Raw genomic sequence first — 16544 nt, 5'->3', positions numbered from 1 at the left:
AGCTAATATGGTAACACAAATGCAAATATGCTAACACACAAGCTAATATGCTAACACACACGCTAATATGCTAACACACAAGCTAGTATGCTAACACACAAGCTAATATGCTAACACACATGCATATATGCTAACACACAAGCTAATATGATAACACACAAGGTAATATGCTAAAGCACAAGCTAATATGCTAATACACAAGCTAATATGCTAACACACAAGCTAATATGCTAACAAACAAGCTAATATGCTAACACACATGCATATATGCTAACACACAAGCTAATATGCTAACACACAAGCTAATATGCTAACAAACATGCTAATATGCTAACACAAATGCATATATGCTAACACACATGCTAATATGCTAACACACAAGCTAGTATGGTAACACACATGCAAATATGCTAACGCACAAGCTAATATGCCAGCACACATGCTAATATGCTAACACACAAGCTAATATGCTAACAAACAAGCTAATATGCTAACACACATGCTAATATGCTAACACACAAGCTAGTATGCTAACACACAAGCTAATATGCTAACACACATGCTAGTATGCTAACACACAAGCTAATATGGCAACACACATGCAAATATGCTAACACACAAGCTAATATGCTAACACACATGCTAATATGCTAACACACAAGCTAGTATGCTAACACACAAGCTAATATGCTAACACTAATGCTAATATGCTAACACACAAGCTAATATGCTAACACACATGCTAGTATACTAACACACAAGCTAGTATGCTAACACATATGCTAGTATGCTAACACACAAGCTAATATGCTAACACACAAGCTAATATGCTAACAAACATGCTAATATGCTAACACACAAGCTAATATGCTAACACACATGCTAGTATGCTAACACACAAGCTAGTATGCTAACAAACATGCTAATATGCTAACACACAAGCTAATATGCTAACACACATGCTAGTATGCTAACACACAAGCTAGTATGCTAACACACATGCTAATATGCTAACACACATGCTAGTATGCTAACACACAAGCTAATATGGTAACACACATGCAAATATGCTAACGCACAAGCTAATATGCCCGCACACATGCTAATATGCTAACACACAAGCTAATATGCTAACAAACAAGCTAATATGCTAACACACATGCTAATATGCTAACACACAAGCTAGTATGCTAACACACAAGCTAATATGCTAACACACATGCTAGTATGCTAACACACAAGCTAATATGGTAACACACATGCAAATATGCTAACACACAAGCTAATATGCTAACACACATGCTAATATGCTAACACACAAGCTAGTATGCTAACACACAAGCTAATATGCTAACACTAATGCTAATATGCTAACACACAAGCTAATATGCTAACACACATGCTAGTATACTAACACACAAGCTAGTATGCTAACACATATGCTAGTATGCTAACACACAAGCTAATATGCTAACACACAAGCTAATATGCTAACAAACATGCTAATATGCTAACACACAAGCTAATATGCTAACACACATGCTAGTATGCTAACACACAAGCTAGTATGCTAACAAACATGCTAATATGCTAACACACAAGCTAATATGCTAACACACATGCTAGTATGCTAACACACAAGCTAGTATGCTAACACACATGCTAATATGCTAACACACAACAGCTTATTCAAACAGTTCTGAAGTTAAAGAAACTAACCTCATCTTCATACACAGACTCTGCGCGGCTGGTCGGGGGGCGGAGCCAGTGTTCAGGATCTCTGCAGATCCAGGACCAGTCCTGGGCCGGGGTCTGTGAGGGGGCCTTGGACCGTCGCGGGGCAGAGGTGCTGTGCAGGGAGCTGGGCTGTGGGGCTCCTCTCCTCCAGGGGGCGCTCTCTCCTCTGGGGCAGACGTTCCACTGTGAGGGCCACGAGTCTAAGCTGAGGGACTGTAACCGGACCAGGACCGGCCCAGAGACCTGCCCCACTCTCAACCTCACCTGTGCAGGTAAAGGGGCGGGCCAGGGGCGGGGTCTGTAGGGGGCGGGGCTCACCTGTGTTTGTGTCCAGAGCCGGTGAGGCTGGTGGGAGGGGCCAGTCGCTGTGAGGGGACGCTGGAGGTGTTGCACAAAGGACAGCGGGGACCAGTGTGGCCCGATGGCGGCTATGGCCAACGCTGGGAGATAAAGGCGGCGTCCGTCTTGTGTGGGATCCTGGACTGTGGCCGGGCTATTGCTCTAGAAAGGAGAAGCAGGAACGTGTGGAGCGTCGACACTGACTGTGTGAGGGCCAACGCTGGGGTGAGAGACTGTGTCATGGACGGCACCGGCTCAGGCGTTTCCAGCCACTTCATTATTTGTTCAGGTACTGCATTTAAATCTGAATCTCTTCTTCCCCAGAGCTGCTCAGAAATCAGACTTTGCTCCAAAAGTTGCTCAAGCTCCACCACAGAGACTGGACCGATTAGACCAGTTTAGTTTCATGAATTCAGCTCAGCCTTCAGTGAAATATACATACAGCAACATGGTATCCAGAAGAACATGTTTCCACTAACTGCACACAGAGTATCACACAGTACTTTTACTTCTACAGTAGTTTATTTTGAAGTACCAGTACACATAAAAAAATGACTTCATGTTAATATTTTTGTATCTAACTTTACTTCCCTTTTGGCTAAAGTTCATGGTTTATTCTTTAGAAACAAAGGAACACACTTTATTGTTTGTTTTGTCTCATTAATATGAAAGTGAAACATAAATCAGACTTTACTCCAACAGTTACTCAAGTATTTATACAAGTACTCGCTTCCTTTTGAAAGGAAGGTGGTCGGGAGCGACAAATTAGGAGCTCTTTCAGGATGAAAAACAAAACTAGGAGTAGGAATAAAGTGGCCTCATGTGGAGGGCGTGGCAAAAGATCTAAACTCCGCCCCCCTGAGGACCTGTGTCAGCTCCGCCCCCCTGAGGACCTGTGTCAGCTCCGCCCCCTGAGGACCTGTGTCAGCTCCGCCCCCCTGAGGACCTGTGTCAGCTCCGCCCCCCTGAGGACCTGTGTCAGCTCCGCCCCCTGAGGACCTGTGTTAGCTCCGCCCCCTGAGGACCTGTGTTAGCTCCGCCCCCCCTGAGGACCTGTGTCAGCTCCGCCCCCCCTGAGGACCTGTGTTAGCTCCGCCCCCTGAGGACCTGTTTTAGCTCCGCCCCCTGAGGACCTGTGTCAGCTCCGCCCCCCTGAGGACCTGTGTCAGCTCCGCCCCCTGAGGACCTGTGTCAGCTCCGCCCCCCTGAGGACCTGTGTCAGCTCCGCCCCCTGAGGACCCGTGTCACTCTGTCTCTGCTCTAGAGTTCAGAGGTCACGCTCAGAGACAGAGTCACTAACGCTCTTCAAAATGTGCTGTGAAATGTCTAAGTATTTGGTGTGGTGTGGTTTCAGGCCTCCAGGGGGCGTGAGAGGACACAGAGAGCCCGCCCTGATGTGATGGACAGACTTCTCCTGCTCGCATCATCACAGCAGATCACGATCATGAGGCTTTTCATTATTTCACTACAGGATCAAAGCTGAGGTTTGAGCAGCATCAACATTGTGACGTTTGTTTGATTCATGTGGATCAGAAACGTCAGAGATGTTCACCAAAAAGTAATAAAAACATCAGTTACCATAGTTACTGCCTCTGTTCTTTTGAATGTTGTGACATCATCACCGACCGTTTTTACTGGGCATCCATTACACTACACGCCTCCAAACACCCATATATGGACATGGCAAGAGCCCACAGGCTTCAGTTACTAAAGTAACTGTTTCAGTATTTTACTTTTTGTAACAATCAGACTAAAGTCTCACACTTATTGCACTTTACCAGCCTGTGTGACCGAGTCTGTCAGAGCGTCACTGTCGTCCTTACCTCAGGGGGAGGAGTTCAAGTATCTCAGGTCTTGTTCTCAGTGAGGGACGGATGGAGCGTGAGATCGACAGACGGATCGGTGCGGCGTCAGCAGTGATGCGGTCGCTGTATCGGTCTGTCGTGGTGAAGAGCAGGGCTGGACTGGCCATCGGGAGATTCGGGAGTTTTCCCGGTGGGCCGACGTACTTTCGGGCCGGATGGGCCAATCACGCCGAAATAAGGCCCATAATACCTTACACCGGCCCACAATTAACGAGAAAAGCCAGCCGAATCTCTATCATTACACTTATGCAGTTACACAACTCCTCCACTAGAGGGATGTGACGCTTTTTATACCCCTTTAGTAGCACGCTTTCTTGAGTCATGGTTCCCAGATAATGTCGTATAATGAGCAATGGGCCTCTGGGACATAACACTCATGCCCCTCACATTGTGAATATAAGAGGAAATAGTTTATTGTAACTCCCTCCAGGACCCACAGAACCTTAGACCTCTATTTCTTATACATTTTAGACAAATGTTTGCAAAGAAGTGCATGCTGGGAGTTGTCAGGTGACTCCGTCTTGCCCCTCATCGCAGTTTGTAAATCTTCTAGTTTCCATTGAAAGGATTTACAATGTTTGGCCTTTTTGGGACTTCTATCTTCACTCCACACCTCCATAACTCTGTGGTGAGTTTTACCGTTTCATTTTGAATCTACAGTGCGATAATTTGGTTGGTTTTGAGAAGTTTATTTGTGTTGCAGTCGCGAGTGGAACTTCATTAACGGAACGCACATTTTAAGATTGTTAAGTAATTTTACAAAAGTTCCTTCAGGTTATGAATGAAAAGATTAAAGTGTTGAGTCTCTGAGGCGTGAGCTTGAATTCGGCAGAAACAAAATGCAACTATTGTCCTCGATTTGTAGCTTATACTGTTTTAGTTCAAGCCAAGGGTTTATTGTTTTGCTCATCACCTCCACTATTGCATTGAATATGACTGTTTTTTTTTTTTGGAGGGCCGGTCTTGACCCAAAAGTCCCGGGCCGATTTTTTTGGCCAGTCCAGCACTGGTGAAGAGGGAGCTGAGTCGGGGCAAAGCTCTCGATTTACCGATCGATCTACGTTCCCGCCCTCACCTATGGTCATGTGATCCTCACCTATGGTCATGTGATCCTCACCTATGGTTATGAGATCCTCACCTATGGTCATGTGATCCTCACCTATGGTCATGAGATTTGGGTAATGACCGAAAGTACAAGATTGCGAATACAAGCGGCCGAAATGAGTTTCCTTCGCAGGGTGGCTGGGGGGGAGGAGCTCAGTTACCCGGGAGGAGCTCAGAGTAGAGTCGCTGCTCCTTCACGTCGAAAGGAGCAGCTGAGGTGGCTCGGGCATCTGTTCCGGATGCCTCCTGGTCGCCTCCCGCGGGAGGTGTTCCAGGCATGTCCTAGTGGGACAAGGCCTAAGACCCAGGACACGGTGGTGGGACTATGTCTCCGAGCTGGCCTGGTGTGGCCTCGGGGTCAGAACAGCTGGAGGAGGTGTGGCCTCGGGGTCAGAACAGCTGGAGGAGGTGTGGCCTCGGGGTCAGAACAGCTGGAGGAGGTGTGGCCTCGGGGTCAGAACAGCTGGAGGAGGTGTGGCCTCGGGGGCAGAACAGCTGGAGGAGGTGTGGCCTCGGGGGCAGAACATCTGGAGGAGGTGTGGCCTCGGGGTCAGAACAGCTGGAGGAGGTGTGGCCTCGGGGTCAGAACAGCTGGAGGAGGTGTGGCCTCGGGGGCAGAACAGCTGGAGGAAGTGTGTGTGGATCGGGAAGTTTGGGCATCTCTGCTGAGACGCTGCCCCCGCGACCCGGCCCCGGATAAAGCGGAAGGAAATGGATGGATGGAAATACGGCGGCGCGAGGAGGAGGAGACGGCGGCTCGGTCTGGAAAGAAACTCCAAAGTGGATACCGCACAGATAAACGGAGCAAAGCGGAGAAGCAGAACTGACACGTTTAACACATGGTCTGTTCTGTTACACAAAGCGAGTCCTGGCCCCAGAGGGGAATCTATTGTACATGTTTTTAGTGGTAGGGGAAACCTACACAGACACGGGGAGAACATGCAAACTCCACACTGAAAAGCCCCGTCCAGGTGGGAATCGAACCCGGGACCTTCCAGCTGTGAGGCGTGAGCGCTAACCACTGCGCCACCACTTTAGCATAGGGACCTCTGGTGCTAACTATCATAGCCACTTTAGCATAGGGACCTCTGATGCTAACTATCATAGCCACTTTAGCATAGAGGCCTCTGATGCTAACTATCATAGCCACTTTAGCATAGGGACCTCTGATGCTAACTATCATAGCCACTTTAGCATAGAGACCTCTGATGCTAACTATCATAGCCACTTTAGCATAGGGACCTCTGATGCTAACTATCATAGCCACTGTAGCATAGGGACCTCTGATGCTAACTATCATAGCCACTTTAGCATAGTGACCTCTGATGCTAACCATCATAGCCACTTTAGCATAGGGACCTCTGATGCTAACTATCATGGCCACTTTAGCATAGGCACCTCTGATGCTAACTATCATAGCCACTTTAGCATAGGGACCTCTGATGCTAACCATCATAGCCACTTTAGCATAGGGACCTCTGATGCTAACTATCATAGCCACTTTAGCAAAGGGACCTCTGATGCTAACTATCATAGCCACTTTAGCATAGGGACCTCTGGTGCTAACTGTCATAGCCACTTTAGCATAGAGACCTCTGATGCTAACTATCATAGCCACTTTAGCATAGGGACCTCTGATGCTAACTATCATAGCCACTTTAGCATAGAGACCTCTGATGCTAACTATCATAGCCACTTTAGCATAGAGACCTCTGATGCTAACTATCATAGCCACTTTAGCATAGAGACCTCTGATGCTAACTAACCGGTGATTAGGAGCTATGTGCCGTTTCCAATAATCACCCCCCCTCCCCCCCCCCCCCCCCCCCCCCCCCCCCCCCCCCCCCCCTCGCCCCCGCCCTCACAGTGATTCATGCACCACTGTTGATTGACAGGAGCACATTTAATAATAAAAATAATAATAATAAAAAGTAAGATTCTGCACAAGCCAAACTTTATAAAGTGATAAATCCATGTTGTCGTCCTCACAGCTCAGTCACATGTCAGTGTTAAAGAGGAAACTCAGGAAACGGATTAAATGCTTTTGTTTTCATTTAGTTGAAAACTTAAGCCACATGGATCGTTTGCTTCTGTCGCTTTAAGAAACAGCTGCTGAAATAAAATAAGACTAAAGGGAAATGTTTGGATCGTTTATTTTTCTCCTTAAATGTCTTTGTTTGGACACTATGTTTGTTGTTGGACACTAGGGGGCGACATGCACTTTTGTTTGGCCTGCACTCCACCAATAACTTTAAAGAAGAAGAAAAACAGCTGTTGGTGATGTCACTTCCTCTTCCCCTGGGGGAGGACGGTTCTCGTTCACTAACTTACAGCTTCAATGTGCAGATCGACTTTAACACAGTTTGACCAAGCCCTGTTGACTCATTAACACAGTTTGACCAAGCCCTGTTGACTCAGCGAGCGTTTGGGTTCAAGTTCCTGATTTCTAACCCTGAGCCTCCACTTCAGCTCAACACAAACACAAACAGCACAGACGAGCTTCAGGACGTGTGGAACAGGAAGCTCAGCCTTTGAAGCATGTCTCTCCTCGTCCTCATCATGGCCTGGTCCCTCTGCAGCCGCGGTGAGTGCTTTAGTAACACATGGACTCACTGTGGTCAACGTCACAGGATTCAAAGCTTTAAAACCAAAGATCACAAGCAGATGTTTTACTGCAGCTCATGACGTTTTACTGCAGCTCATGACGTTTTACTGCAGCTCATGAGGTTTTACTGCAGCTCATGACTTTTTACTGCAGCTCATGACGTTTTACTGCAGCTCATGAGGTTTTACTGCAGCTCATGAGTTTTTACTGCAGCTCATGACTTTTTACTGCAGCTCATGAGGTTTTACTGCAGCTCATGAGTTTTTACTGCAGCTCATGAGTTTTTACTGCAGCTCATGAGTTCTAACTAAAAACAAAACAACCAGTTTGACAAAGCCCTGTTGACTCAGCGAGCGTTTGGGTTCAAGTTCCTGATTTCTAACCCTGAGCCTCCACTTCAGCTCAACACAAACACAACTGCAGCTCATGACTTTTTACTGCAGCTCATGAGGTTTTACTGCAGCTCATGACTTTTTACTGCAGCTCATGACTTTTTACTGCAGCTCATGACGTTTTACTGCAGCTCATGAGTTTTTACTGCAGCTCATGAGGTTTTACTGCAGCTCATGAGTTTTTACTGCAGCTCATGACTTTTTACTGCAGCTCATGAGGTTTTACTGCAGCTCATGACTTTTTACTGCAGCTCATGACGTTTTACTGCAGCTCATGAGTTTTTACTGCAGCTCATGAGGTTTTACTGCAGCTCATGAGGTTTTACTGCAGCTCATGAGTTTTTACTGCAGCTCATGAGGTTTTACTGCAGCTCATGACTTTTTACTGCAGCTCATGACTTTTTACTGCAGCTCATGAGGTTTTACTGCAGCTCATGAGTTTTTACTGCAGCTCATGAGTTTTTACTGCAGCTCATGAGTTCTAACTAAAAACAAAACAACCAGTTTGACAAAGCCCTGTTGACTCAGCGAGCGTTTGGGTTCAAGTTCCTGATTTCTAACCCTGAGCCTCCACTTCAGCTCAACACAAACACAAACAGCACAGACGAGCTTCAGGACGTGTGGAACAGGAAGCTCAGCCTTTGAAGCATGTCTCTCCTCGTCCTCATCATGGCCTGGTCCCTCTGCAGCCGCGGTGAGTGCTTTAGTAACACATGGACTCACTGTGGTCAATGTCACAGGATTCAAAGCTTTAAAACCAAAGATCACAAGCAGATGTTTTACTGCAGCTCATGACGTTTTACTGCAGCTCATTACTTTTTACTGCAGCTCATGAGGTTTTACTGCAGCTCATGACTTTTTACTGCAGCTCATGACGTTTTACTGCAGCTCATGAGTTTTTACTGCAGCTCATGAGGTTTTACTGCAGCTCATGAGTTTTTACTGCAGCTCATGACTTTTTACTGCAGCTCATGAGGTTTTACTGCAGCTCATGACTTTTTACTGCAGCTCATGACGTTTTACTGCAGCTCATGAGTTTTTACTGCAGCTCATGAGGTTTTACTGCAGCTCATGAGGTTTTACTGCAGCTCATGAGTTTTTACTGCAGCTCATGAGGTTTTACTGCAGCTCATGAGTTTTTACTGCAGCTCATGACTTTTTACTGCAGCTCATGAGGTTTTACTGCAGCTCATGACTTTTTACTGCAGCTCATGAGGTTTTACTGCAGCTCATGACTTTTTACTGCAGCTCATGAGGTTTTACTGCAGCTCATGACTTTTTACTGCAGCTCATGAGGTTTTACTGCAGCTCATGACTTTTTACTGTAGCTCATGACTTTTTACTGCAGCTCATGAGGTTTTACTGCAGCTCATGACTTTTTACTGCAGCTCATGACTTTTTACTGCAGCTCATGACTTTTTACTGCAGCTCATGAGGTTTTACTGCAGCTCATGAGTTTTTACTGCAGCTCATGAGTTTTTACTGCAGCTCATGAGGTTTTACTGCAGCTCATGAGGTTTTACTGCAGCTCATGAGTTTTTACTGCAGCTCATGAGTTTTTACTGCAGCTCATGACTTTTTACTGCAGCTCATGACTTTTTACTGCAGCTCATGAGGTTTTACTGCAGCTCATGAGTTTTTACTGCAGCTCATGAGTTTTTACTGCAGCTCATGAGTTCTAACTAAAAACAAAACAACCAGGGAAGCAACATGATCCGTTTCTTTTAAGCGATGTTTATAATAATAGCAGAATATTTATAGTGTTGGGGAGAAAACTGTGGCATTATATTTAGTTACTGAATACGGAATATTGTAACGTGTTACATTGTCTAATCAGAGTCGTATATACTGAATACTTTGAATACTTTTATAATACTTGATTGTCGGTATATTTATGTGTAAACATGTGTGTAATTACAAAAACTGAAGCTGGATGATGGACAGAGTCTGGATGTGACTGAACATCTCGCTCATGTTTTTGAACATCGTCTTTAGGAGAAAATAATGGACATTAGTTTATGTTCGAACAGAGACACGAAACTGTGAGGACACGTCGGTGTTGAGACGCCGCCTCTTTATTATCTACGGCTCTGTGTCATGTGACCAACAGCAGCCAATGGTGACACGACTCTTCTGTTTCAGGAGCCGCGGCTCGGAAGGAGAACTCGACAGGTAGATACAGCACACACTAACAGGGGCGTCGGACTGGGGGGTAAAGGGTGCTGAGTACCCGGGGCCCAGAGCAGGGTAGGGGCCCTCAAAAATGCTGCACAAAGCGTTCTGTGTTGTACTTCCTAAGTTTCCTCATAATTGATTCTATAAGAACTGAACACAACCGGGCTAAAATACAATGGTTGCTACACAGAATTTTGCACAAACAATAATGATTGATAATATCTCAGGGCCCTGACACCCCTTTAAACATGTGCCAAATGGTTCAGCCCACACACCTGCGTTCAGCACCGTGCGCTTCAACTCAGCAGTGACTCTGATGAGGCGGACTCTGTAATGAATGACAGATATTAGTCTGGCCTCGCTGTAATGTGCTTTTGTTTAGCACTAGCCTGTTATAGCGGACCTTAGAGGCAACTTTCTTGCCATAAATGACACTTGAACATGAAGTGAGGCGCGTCCCTGCCTCTGCCTGCGCTGAGGATGGTGCAGAGTCAGAGTCAGAGACAGAGCTCCTTCTCTCCTTGTTTTAACCTCTTAAGTTTCTCTTTCCTCATATTTATTATAATTGAGCCATCAGGCCACCAAGATAGTTGGTACCCAGGGCCCAGAATTTGGTGCTACGCCCCTGACTATAAGAACTGAACAACCGGCTGAAATACAGTGGGTTCTACACAGAATTTTGCACAAACAATAATGATGGATAATATCTCAGGCCCTGAAACTCCCCTTTAAACATGTGCCACATGGTTCAGCCACACACGTGTTCAGCCACACACGTGTTCAGCCACACACATGTTCAGCACCAGCTTCAGCTCAGCACTGACTCTGATGAGGTGGACTCTGTGATGTAATGACTCAGAGCTCTGGCCTCGCTCTCATGTGCTTTTATTTAACACCAGCCTGTTCTAGCGGAGCTGAGAGGAAACTTTCTGTCATAAATGACAGTTAAACATGAGGCGAGTCCTGCCTCTGCCTGCGCTGAGTCCGAGTCCGAGTCCGAGTCCGAGACAGAGACAGAGACAGAGACGGAGTCAGAGTCAGAGTCAGAGCTCCTTCTCTCCTCGTTTTAACCTCTAAAGTTTCTCTTTCCTCATGTTTATTATAATTGAGCCTCAGGCCAACACAGGGACAAAGCCACAGGTCGCGCACGCCGTTTTCACCGCATTAATGATGCTAATTAGCCGCGCGCACTTGGATTCTCGCATTATAAATGTGCAGCTTTGGAGACGAGTCAACCTGGTTCTAGTGAAAGGTGGAGCTTGAGCCGTTTAGTTTATTCCAACGTAACTTTATAGAACAATTTACTGACAATACACTTAAAGGCTTCAAATATGTGAGACTAAATCAGACAGACCTTGAGTTTTGTGTTCAGGCCTGTGGCCACAGAGACATCATAGTATCATCATTTTGTGTAAAATAGCATTTTAAAGCCTATTTTAAAGTGACACATGTGTTATTCTCAGCACAAACATCCCATGTCCTGGTGTAACCCTCCTGTTTAATGAGATCTGATAATGGGCCCAATGAAAGTAGAATATTCCCCCTAATCTAAATATCTGTCACTACAGGATTAAAGGTTGTTCAGTTTCTGTAACTGAGGCCAAATCAGGTGCAATTTCAAGTCAAACACTGACTTGAAACAAACAAACAAACAAACAAACAAACAAACAAACAAACAAACAAACAAACAAACAAACAAACAAACAAACAAACAAACAAACAAACAAACAAACCATGACCTCAGCACACATTGTATTGGATGTGTTTGTAGCACTTTTTTGGCCGACGCATTTTTCACTTAGTTAATGTATATTTAATAAAGTTATAATTGAATATAAATGAACTGCACTGTCAAGCCACTAAACCAGTGTTATCACTGTCATGTGGTCAAAGAACATAGAATATGAAACGTGAATTTCATATGGGGGGGGGGGGGGGGTTTGTACCCAGGGCCCAAACTGTGGTGCTTCGCCCCTGCTCACTAACCACTGTGCCACTGTTGTTTCAGAGCCGTGGCTGAGGTTGGTCGATGGGAACAGTCGGTGTCAGGGGCGGCTGCAGGTGCAGGGGGCGGGGCTGCAGCTGCAGGGGGCGGGGCTGCAGGGGGCGGGGCAGGGCTGGACTGACGTGAGTCCTCAGTTCTTCCCTCAGGTGTTTGGACACAGGGCGTGTTTGGACCTGGACTGTGGTCCTGCTCTGAGTCTGGAGAGGAAATCAGTTTCCTTCAGATCCAGCGTTTTCCTGGACTTTCGCCGCTGCGTCGACTCTTCCCTGAGCGACTGTTTCGACTCCGTCACTCGTCGCTCTGACCTCAGTCTGGAGCTCAACTGTTCAGGTGAGTCTGAAACACCACCATCATAAACAATCCCACTCTAATCATCTAATCATGCTGTTCTCAGTCATGGAAGAAGGACTCAAACAGTTTCAATGAAAGAACACACACAGGAGCAAAGACTTTACTGCAGTAAAAGTATAAAAGTACTTTCAAAAGTAAAGGCAGATCTCTTTCCATAATTGGAATCCGGACTTTGAGTAAGGACCTTCAACAGGGACAGGGGCACAAGCTGGGTGTGGGGCTGAGGGGAGGGAGGGGCGAGGCCCTTTATCGCAGAGAGCGGCTTTAATGATTCTTTTTTCCATCATTTTTTTTGTTGGGTATTCAACTCATTTTTGTCATTGTCATTTTTTTGTCATTTTTTTTTGTCAGTTTTTTTTTTTTTCATTTTTTTGTCTTTTTTTGTCACATTTTTGTCCATTTTTGGTCATATTTTTTAAATTTGTTTTTTTTTTTAATGTTAATTTTTTGTCATTTTTTTGGTCATTTTTTTGTCATTTTAAAAAAAAAAATTGTCATTTTTTTGTAAATTTTTTGTCAAATTATATATATATATTTTTTTAATTTTTGTAATTTTTTTGTCATTTTTTTTGTCATTTTTTGTCATTTTTTGTCATTTTTTTCATTTTTTTTCATTTTTTTTCCATTTTTTTTCCATTTTTTGTCATTTTTTTGTCATTTTTTTGTCATTTTTTTGTCATTTTTTTGTCATTTTTTTAATTTTTTGCCAATTTTTGACACATTTTTGATGACAAAAATTTGATACAAAAAAATTGACAAAAAATGACAAAAAATGTATTTAAAAAAATTAACGAAAAGACAAAAATGTGACCAAAAATTGGTTAAAAATGTGACAAAAAATTACAAAAAATTGATTAAAAAAATTTACGAAAAAATGACAAAAAATTGATTCAAAAAATTTACAAAAAAATGACAAAAAAAATGACAAAAAGTTACATAAATGAGTTGAATACCCAACAAAAAAATGATGTAAAAAAATGTGATGACGTGAGGAAAAAGATCCTCTCGGTTCAGGCGGGAGTTAAGAGGTTAAATAAACAAACAGGAAAATACAGAGGTGCATATGCTAATGTAGCTTCAAATCCCAGAACACAAAAATGAGAAAAATAAAGATACATTTACCTTGAAATCAGAAACGCACGGAAAAACAAAGGTAAAAGGGATTTCAGGATTTCTGACATACGGCCTCATTTCCTCGTTATCCAGAGTGTTGTTGATTTCTGGATTTTTTTTTTTTTTGTTATTCATGCAGTTCTTGTATTTGAAGAGTTTCGTGGCGCTAGGCTAGTGCAAGGCTAGTGCATGTCTATGGTATCAGCTAGCCTGCATTAAAAACAGTGTGACCCGCTCCACAGTATAACACCAGACTAACCATATACACGTCTGTGTCCATAGAATCATTTAAAAGACCTTATATCTGAGCAGCATCAGCTTCGTTGTATAAGCTACGCGGCGGCGGAGTGATCTGCGAGAAAATAGTCCCTCAGAATGCGATCATTCATGTGATGCAGGTCAGTTATATTCCAAACAGACATTTACATGGTTAGTCTGGTGTTATACTGTGGAGCGGGTCACACTGTTTTTAATGCAGGCTAGCTGATACCATAGACATGCACTAGCCTAGCGCCACGAAACTCTTCAAATATAAGAACTGCATGAATTACAAAAAATATATCACCTGGGCCCTATGTCAAAAATCCTGAAATATCCCTTTAGACTGTGACCTCATCTTCATACACAGACTCGGTGCGGCTGGTCGGGGGGCGGAGCCTGTGTTCAGGATCTCTGCAGATCCAGGACCAGTCCTTGGGCCAGTCCTGGGCCGGGGTCTGTGAGGGGGCCTTGGACCGTCGCGGGGCAGAGGTGCTGTGCAGGGAGCTGGGCTGTGGGGCTCCTCTCCTCCAGGGGGCGCTCTCTCCTCTGGGGCAGACGTTCCACTGTGAGGGCCACGAGTCTAAGCTGATGGACTGTAACCGGACCAGGACCGGCCCAGAGACCTGCCCCACTCTCAACCTCACCTGTGCAGGTAAAGGGGCGGGGCCAGGGGCGGGGTCTGTAAGGGGGCGGGGCTCACCTGTGTTTGTGTCCAGACCCGCTGAGGCTGGTGGGAGGGGCCAGCCGCTGTAACGGGACAGTGGAGGCGGAGCTCAGCGGACAGTGGAGACCAGTGGTGCCCTATGACCCCTGGGACCTGGAGGCGGCGGCCATTTTGTGTCGGGGCCTGGACTGTGGTTCTGCTGTTTCCACAGAACAGAGACGAGGGTCTGACAGGAGGAAAGTTTGGGGCGTCACCACCGACTGTGTGAAGAAGAGCTCTGCTGTGAGAGACTGTTTCCTCGGGGGGGACTCAGGTGTTTCCAGCCTCCTGGTGGTTTGTTCAGGTACTGCACATTTAAACCTGAATCTCTTCTTCTCCAGAGCTGCTCAAAATGTGACCTCGGTGACGATTCTGCACCTCCAACACTGAGCATCATGGATCAGTGGTTTAAACAGAAAAGTTCTTCTTCTTCAGAGGATCATCTGCTCCTCAACATGAAGGATCTCAGTGTTCCAGAAGGACACGCTCAGTCCCAGGGCCTGAGAAAACTTTGACAAAAAATTACAAAAAATCACAAAAAATAAATTAAAAAATCACAAAAAATGAAAAGAAAAAAAATCACACAAAAAATCACACAAAAAAGACAAAAAATCACAAAAAAATGACGAAAATGTGACAAAAAATCACCAAAAAAAATGACCAAAAGAAATCACTAAAAAATCACTAAAAAATCACTAAAAATCGCTAAAAATCACTAAAAAATCACCAAAAAATCACAAAAAAAAACCACAAAAAAATCACAAAAAAATCACAAAAAAATCACACAAAAAATCACAAACAAATCACAAACAAATCACTAAAAATGACAAAAAAAGACAAAAAAATGACAAAAAAAAATGAACAAAAATGACAAAAAAATCACACAAAAATCACAAAAAATCACAAAAAATCACAAAAAAAACACAAAAAATCGCAAACAAAATAACAAAAAATAAAAAAATATAAAAAAAAAAACCCCAAAAAACAAAAAATCACAAAAAAATAACAAAAAAATAACAAAAACCCCACAAAAAATCACTAAAAAATCACTAAAAATGATAAAAAAAGACAAAAAAAGACAAAAAAATGACAAAAATGTGACAAAAAATGACCAAAAAAAATGACCAAAAGAAATCACTAAAAAATGACTAAAAAATCACTAAAAATCACTAAAAATCGCTAAAAATCACAAAAAATTCACAAAAATTCACAAAAAATCACAAAAATTCACAAAAATTCACAAAAAAAAACACAAAAAATCACTAAAAATAATTAAAAAAGACAAAAAAAGACAAAAAAATGACGAAAATGTGACAAAAAATAACCAAAACAAAGACAAAATAAATGACCAAAAACCCCACAAAAAATCACAAAAAAATCACAAAAAAATCACAAAAAAATCATAAAAAAATCACCAAAAAAATCAGAAAACAAATCACAAACAAATCACAAAAAAATCACAAAAAATGACGAAAATGTGACAAAAAATTACCAAAAAAAATTACCAAAAAAGGACCAAAAAAATGATCAAAAAATCACAAAAAAAAACACAAAAAATCACTCAAAAATCACTCAAAAATCACAAAAAATCACAAAAAATCACAAAAAATCACCAAAAAATCACAAAAAAACACAAAAAAGACAAAAAAATTACGAAAAGGTGACAAAAAATGACCAAAAAAAAATCACAAAAAATCACAAAAAAATGATGAAAATGTGACAAAAAATGACCCAAAAAAAAATGACATTAAATTTCCAAAAAATTGTTGAATAGCCCCCTCAAAAAAAAAATGGAAAAAAAATCTTATGATGTGAGGAAAAAGATCCATCTAGATAAGTTTAGTGGATCTTCGCTTTTAAACGAGGCGTTACACTGGCCTACAGGATTTGGGAA

General features: G+C 43.4%; 1 long non-coding RNA gene across 1 annotated transcript in view; it reads left to right on the top strand.

Moving 5' to 3' along the window:
* The first annotated feature begins 12222 nt into the window (after positions 1-12222).
* Positions 12223-16544, top strand: part of LOC306968712 — a 51428-nt gene continuing 47106 nt past the window's right edge. Inside the window, exon 1 of the long non-coding RNA XR_013793278.1 lies at positions 12223-12278. This is a non-coding gene — a long non-coding RNA (uncharacterized lncRNA). The remainder of the gene's footprint in view (positions 12279-16544) is intronic.

Source organism: Gobius niger (assembly GCF_951799975.1).
Source record: "Gobius niger genome assembly, chromosome: 10".
NCBI lineage: Eukaryota > Metazoa > Chordata > Actinopteri > Gobiiformes > Gobiidae > Gobius > Gobius niger.
The sequence above is the reverse complement of the archived record's forward strand: the minus strand, read 5'-3'. Positions and strand labels throughout refer to the sequence as shown.